Source organism: Octodon degus, unplaced genomic scaffold (assembly GCF_000260255.1).
Source record: "Octodon degus isolate 3935 unplaced genomic scaffold, OctDeg1.0 scaffold00047, whole genome shotgun sequence".
Taxonomy (NCBI): Eukaryota; Metazoa; Chordata; class Mammalia; order Rodentia; family Octodontidae; genus Octodon; species Octodon degus.
In genome coordinates, this window is record NW_004524623.1 from 7,145,958 (window position 1) to 7,153,613 (window position 7,656).

Sequence of the window (7,656 nt, forward strand, 5' to 3'; positions counted from 1 at the left end):
AAGAAGAAGAAGAAGAAGAAGAAGAAGAAGAAGAAGAAGAAGAAGAAGAAGAAGAAGAAGAAGAAGAAGAAGAAGAAGAAGAAGAAGAAGAAGAATTTTAAAAATTAAAATTTTTAATATGTAATACCACCTTACTTAAAATGAAAATATTAACTATGATACGTTAGAGAACATAAGATACAAGATAAATTATTTCTATTGGTTTCACTTTCAGAAGATATTTTAAAATTACACTAGAATTAAAAATTATGATATAATAACACTGAGATTCCATCTAATGCCAGAAAGAATGGCTGTTATAAAGAAGTTAGCCAACAACAAATGCTGAAATGCTGTGGGGAAAAGAAACTCTTCCCTACTGTTGGTGGGAGTGCAGACTGGTACAACCATTACAGAAATCAGTGTGGAGATTCCTCAGAAAGCTAGGATTAGAGGTTCCATTCAATCCAGCTATTCCCCTGCTCAATATTTTTCCAGAAGGACTGAAGACATCATACTACAGTGATATACATGCTCCATCCAAGAGAAGGACAGAAAGGGGCCTGAGTGTGTTGTCCCCTGGGAAGCTCTCTCTTCCAGGGACTTTTATAGAGTAAACCACACAGTGAGGTAGGTCTAAGGTGGTGGAGAACATGGAAACTTGCTTAGGTGGGCATGAAGTGGGACAAAGCTATGGTCAACCAATGAGATTACAAGCACCATTGCTCAGCTAAAATTGATTAAATCCAGTACAAATGAGGAAGCAAGTCATGCAGCAAGTGGGCATGAATACAGGACAGGGTCTTTTCCTTTTGGGGGTTGGGTTAGTGACTCTTTTGGGCTCTTTCAAGGTGATTGATACCTATTTAGAATATCAATCCCTGATGTCCATCCCTAGGGAAGTATGTGGCTGCATTTGTTTACTCATTTGCTTGAGGTGTGGCCCACAACAGGAATGTGTGTCTCTTCCAAAGTTGCCAAGTCACCTTGTTTTCCATATTGTCTCCTTGAGGGCCTGGCTTTGTCTGACTGCCTATAATATTTCTATCTAATTTAGCTGATTACAACACTATTACACTTTTCTTGCAAAATCAGGGTAGCCTGAATGTGAGCAGCATGATTCTTCTCCAGTTCAGCTTCTTTTTCTAATTCTTGTTCTAGGAGTCCTAGGGCTTCAACTATAGTTTTTATTTCCTCTTCCAACCACTTGACAAGGTTTTCAGTTTGTTCCTCCTTGTGCTGTACTGTATCTAGTTCCTAGCTTTAGTTCTTATGCACAGATATTCCTTTCTTTAATCATTTCCTCTTGAAAAGAAAGCAGCTTCTGCTGAAGACTAGAAGATAGTTCTTCTCTTGACAGAGAAGTGACTCAGTTTCCAGTTCTTTTTGTTGTAGCTTTTCCTGTTCTCTTCTTTCAAGAATAAGCTCCTTTTTTAAGTTTTGCATCTCCACATTTAGATGTTCGTCCCTTTCTCTATTCCTGTTGACAAGGTCTTTTTTTTCTGTTCCAAGCAGCTGACATTTAACATTTAGTTCTTCTACTTGTGTAGATAACCTAACAACAGTTTCCTCAAAAGATTGTTTAAGGCTTAAAATTTCTTGATTCTTCCCTTCCAAAATATCTTCTAAGTGGAAAATATCTAGCTCATATTTTTCCACTCAATTGATGGACAGCTAATTTCTTCAATGTATTTTCAGCGTTTTCTGTTTCAGACTTTTCATCAATTTTTTCTTTCTCTATTGCAAAAAGTTTCCCCTCAAGTTCCACTGTCTTCCCCTCCCTGAGACTCTTGGACATTCCTCTGAGTGACCTGCAGCTTCATCTCCATGCTTCCTTGTTTGGCCATCATTCTTCTCATTTTGTTTCTCTTTGTTTCTAGGTTTCATTAACTCCAGCCTTAGAATCCTCGTGCTGTTCTGGTTACCATTTTCTGAAAACTTAGATGTCAGTAGTTCATCAGTCCTGGTTAATTCAATAAGCTACTTTTCCAGGGAAGCTTTATTTGCAGAGAGGGATGATTTTTCCCTGACTGCAACATTTCACTTTGCTTCCATCTTCTCCAACTCGGTTTCCATGCTCTGGAATCTCTTTTTCTCATCTTTTCAAATCTTTATCATTTTTCTGAGTTTCCTTCTTTGATTCCAAAGCCTTAGCTTTCTTAGCTGAAGCATGCAAGGTAGTGTCTTTGTCAACATTAAGAATTTTGTTGAGGTGCTTTTCGTTTTCTAAATCCTTGTGATTTCTGAAAGGATACTGAAGTGTTAACATCACAAGCACCTGGAGATGGAGCACAACCGGAGGGGTCATTGACTCTTTTCTGGAGTGCCTAAGAAAGGACATATTGACAGCCACTTCCAAAAAGCAAAAGCACTTAGAACTCCTCAGCTTTGTATCCATACCCTGTAACATAAATTCTGAAGAGCTGAAAGCCCGATGCACTCATTGCTGACCTGCTGTTAGGATACGGAGCCTACTTAGAAGCCACGCCTCCCTTCACTGCCTGCTTCCTGGCCATGAGGACATGAGCAGCACCCTTTCTGAAGCAGGGATTCCTTCTATGAGGTCATTTCTGCCTTGAACTTGGCAGACTGTGGAATGAACCACCCGAAATTGGGAGCCCAACTAAACCTCTGCTCCCTTAAATTACGGATACCAGTAATTTGACACAGCAATAAGCACAGTGACAAAGGCAATGACACAGTTAAAGTGTAACACAGGCTGTTGGATAAATAGCTGTGGGCTTAGGACATAAGTCAATGTGTGAGACTCAGAACCTCAGCCAATAGGAGAGGCTGAATTGAAAGTGCTTATATTTTAGTTGCTAAGAGCTTCTCGTCCTTGATTGCAGAACTCTGAATACAAATCTCACCTTTGTCACTCTACAAGTTATAGGATCTTGAGTGAGCTATCTAAGCTTTATGAATGAGGATGCCTATTTCACAGAGTGACTGTGAGAACTAAATCATGTATAAATGTAAGGGGTTTAGAGCTACTAGGCACTCATTAAACACACACAGAAGCAGTAGGAAGAGAGGCAGAGAAGCGAGCAGAGATTGCAAGCAGAGTTCTGAGGCAAGAGTGTGTGGCATGTTCAGGGAATGGCAGGAGAAACATAAAACCCGTGCACAGATTTTGAAGGGAAAATGACATAGAGGAAGTTGCTGGGGTGGCATAACGATATCATCCAGAATGATTAGATTGCAATCTTTTGTTTCTAGATAGCCTTTCCAAAATTCTAAATGTGAGGACATACTTTTATGATAATGTGGAATATGTTTGTTTTCTCGGGGATATGTCTGTGTTAATACTTTTATTTAATGAAATTACATGATTTGCTGCTTTTAAAAAATGATTTTTGTATGGACACATCTGTTGGTTAATGGAAAAATTGTATTTGGATCCATACATCTATTTTTTTTTTTCATCTTCCCCTGAAGGTGGGGCTGGTGTGGCATGTGGTGCTGGGGATCGAACCGCGGTCCCTTTCACAAGCCTGCCTAAGCTTGCCTAAGCAAGTGCTTTAGACTGCTGAGCTGTCTCACTAGCCCCCATACATCTATTTCATGTATAGAATTGGATCTATTATCATGTGCAGCCAGGGTCATATGGTATGGGTGCAGTGGTAATGGTAAACTCAGGTTTGAAGCATAAGCAATTGGGTCAAAGGAAGTGAAAAGTGATATCCTAAATGGATCACCTACTGAAGATACAGGGGTTTTTTTGGTGGTACCAGGGATCAAACTCAGGACCTTGCACTTGCCAGGCAAGCACTTATACTACTGAGCTATCTCTCCAGTCCCTGATTGCCTACTGAAATTACACTTCATCTTTGGCCAGAAGAGCCACAGACACCTGACTTACTCAGATTTTGCTGCTCTCTAAGGTAAAGTGAGATCAATACGTAAAGAGTTTAGCTCAATCCTCATGAGTTTTTTATCCCTTTCTTATTCTGTGTATGGTAGACTCCACCAAAAGACAAAGAAGTGAACTAGGGATGAGATGAAAGGCAAAAGTATTCCTAAGAAGAGTAAAAACATTAGGAAAAATAAAAAGCAAAATTAGACAAGTTATAATTGTTAATAATAACATCTTTCATTTGTACAAGTACTATACTATAAATTAATATACTCTTGAGCATGAAATATTGAGAGCTTTTTTATTTTTATTAATTTTATTGAGAAAGAAATAGCAATGAGACAGTTTCAAAATAGGTTAGTAGGACAGTTACAATAATTAATACATTGTATGTTGTTGTCTTCATAGTAGTTATTCATAGTACAAATGTAGACATGATATCTTGTCTAAACACTATTAGTTCAAAACTTTCTTCTCATTGAACTAAGAGAAAGTAGCTGTACATTGTTTTTTCACTACAAAATGGTTCTTCTTTTATATCCCCCTTTTTTGTTTACTTTTGTCAGAGATGGGTATTCTATTGCCAATCAAATATTGTAGCTGCGTGAATTCAGCAAAGCAAAATATAATCCAGTAGTCTATAATAGTAGTGGGTTTTCTGCAGGACTGGCAATGTCAGAAGTTGTTGACTTGAGCCTTTTACAGCACTGAAAACTTTTAGTTGTTAATTCTTTGTTGTATTTCCTAAAGAATATTCTAGCTTGTCAAAAGATAAAGTGATATTTCATAGGGAAAAGTACTATCATAGCCTTGAGAATTAATTATTATGTTATGCTATGCAATTTTCAAGGTGAGAATTTATACCAGAAAGTTAAAGAAAACAGCAAGATATCATCATTTTCTGTCTTGCTAATATAAATACTTGTTTTAACCTTTAAATAATAGTTTTAACCTTTCATTTAGAGTAAATATAGACTAAAGCAACTATATGAATCTGTTAATTAATACTTATGTTTTATACTAGCAAATTTTCTCATTTAGCTATTTTTTACGCAAGTGTCAATTTTTTCTTTTCAATTTTTAAAAAATTTTCCTCATTAAAATAATAAAGAAATAGTAAAATGATTACTTTGGGTCAGATGTGGTGGCACACACCTGTAATCATGCCATCTTGGTGCCTGAGACATAAGGATCACCATGAATTCGAGGCCAGGTTGTGCTCCATAGTAAGTCTGAGGCCAGCCTGAGCAACATAGAAAGAGGGTGTATCAAAAATTGAAAACAAATCATTACTTTCAATTCTATTTAAAGTGTATCATCACTTTCCTTTCTAAGAGATAGTTTTCTCAAGAATTATGGTACACTTCTTAAAAAAATTATTTTTAAAATTATCTATTTGCTACAGGGTCTTATTACACAGTTCAGACTCCTAGTGATCCTCTTGTTTCAGCCTCCCGATTGCTGGGATTGCAAGGATTTGCCACCATGCCCAATTTCAGGGCTGACACAGTGTATCTGGGTTCCAGAGAGGCACTGCATGTGGTACCAGAGATCTATCTTGGATCCTTGTGTTGCAGGCAGCCAAATTTGACAGAAATATTAAGGCAGTTAGACAGGGCCAGGCCCTCAAGGAGACAAGATAGAAGACAAGGTGACTTTACTACTGGAAGAGAGAGACTCTCCCATATGGGTCACACCTCAAGACCAAGACAAAAAGAGGAAGCACAGCTACATACTTCCCTAGGGATGGGCATCAGGGATTGATATTCTAAATAGCTATCAATTACCTTGAAAGAGCCTAAATGAGTCACTAACCCAACCCCCAACAGGAAGAGACCCTGTCCCATATTCATACCTGCCTGCTATGTGACTCACTTCCCCATTTGGTCCGGGACTTAATCCATTTAACCTAAGCAATGGTGCTTGTAATCTCATTGGTTGACCATAGTTCTGTCCCACCTCACCTCCACCTAAGGGAGTTTCCCCTTTTCCCCCTTAGCACCACATGGTTTTACACTATAAGTCCTTGGAAGAGACAGCTTCCAGGGGAACAACCCTCTTGGCCCCCTTCTGTCCCTCTCTCGGATAGTAGCTTTCTCTCCCTCAATAAATATATTCTGCTCGTAACCTCCGCTTGTTCCTAAAATTCATTCTTCGATTTTAGAGAACACGAACTAGTCCAGGTCAGGTCAGGAGATCATTTTTCCCCTATGTCATTTGGAGGTTCCAGTCCCATTTAGAGGTCACCCACCCGAGATCAGTTTTTCTCTCTGTATCATTTGCACTTGCTGGGCAGGCACTTAGACCACAGCCATCTTCCCAGCCCTGTTGTATACTTTTTTTTTTCTTTTCAAAGTTTTATTGATAAACATATAGCAATGAGACAGTTTCAAATCAAATCGAAAGTACAGTTTCAACAAATAATACACTGCATATATTCTTCTTAGTGGTCAATTGCTGTACAAGATGCAGACTTGTGATCCTACTTACAAACACCATTAGAAAAAATCATTCTATTCATTAAGAGAATGCAACTATATATCTATCCCAACCACTTTGAATACACAGATACAAAATGGACATTCATAGTTATACCCCAATTTTTTTAAGTTCCGTTGTTGAATATTATAGTGTGTAAACTCAGCAAAATATTCTAAAAGAGTCCAGTAGCCCATAATAGCATTGGGTCTTCTGTTTAACTGGCAGTGTCAGAAATTATTGACCTGAGTCCCCCATGGCTCAACATAACAACATGGCTTTACTTCCTATATTTCATCTTCATACTTTTCTACTGGATGGTTAAGACCAAGGTAAAGCAGGACCTGTACAACAAGAGTTGTAGCTTTTTGGTCTGAGAAGGTCAGTGAAATGCCCTCAGGATTTATCCTGAGATCCTGTACCTCAGATTGTAGAACCTTTGTCAGTGTCAACCATGTGGATGAGTCACGGCCAATGCTTGGCCAGTGTGTGCACTTTTGAAGGTATCATTCTTACTTGAGTTCTTTTTAGTATGAATAACTGTTTTGAAGACAACACTGTTATGGGTCGCTCAGGATAGGAACCACATCAGCCAGATTGGAATTTGGAAAGCCATTTAATACTGAGTTTAGGGCCCCCGGTCTAATCTCACTCTGGAGAGGACCGAAAGGCACCTTGCCCAGGAAGGGGGGGGTGGTTAAAACCTGGAACCACATTCTGTTTGGTAAACAAATTCATTGTCTGACACAAAGCAATGCTTTCAGGATATTTGTGACCACTAGTCAAACTAAATTTTCTAGGGCTTTGTATTAGTTTCTGGTTATCTTGCACCTGCATACCTGAAGGCAACCCTATGTAGCCCGAGGTTACAAAAAGTCAAAGCCCATTTAGTTTCCTGTAAGTCATCTCTGTAAGCTAACTTTGCTTACAGGAATTGGTGAGGATTACAGGAATTGGTGAGGATTACAGGAATTGGTGAGGTAGGAATTATATGTAGCAAACAGCTAGAACAGCCACTGGTTACTAAACAACTTCAAACAGTGGTGAGTATACATTTTTACACAACAGAAAACACAAGATTTACATTTATAATCTAAAATGTGAGTTGATCCATTACAAACACTATGTGTTTAACAAATACTGTGAAATTCATATTGCTTTGTTAACTGAAATTCTGTATCACTTGTAATATTTTTGTTTTAATTTTAATTTGTACTCTCTTTACAAAATTAAAAAAAAATCTAATTAACCCATTCTAATATACATACTTGGAAATAATCTGGAACTCTTTCACTAGAAAAAAAAAATCTGCTTTCCAAAAGTGTGCTTTTTTTTTTTTTTTT

At 38.0% G+C, this 7,656-nt stretch overlaps 1 pseudogene; it reads right to left on the bottom strand.

Moving 5' to 3' along the window:
- LOC101570657 overlaps positions 1-7,656 on the bottom strand; it is a 194,264-nt pseudogene that overhangs the window by 154,988 nt on the left and 31,620 nt on the right.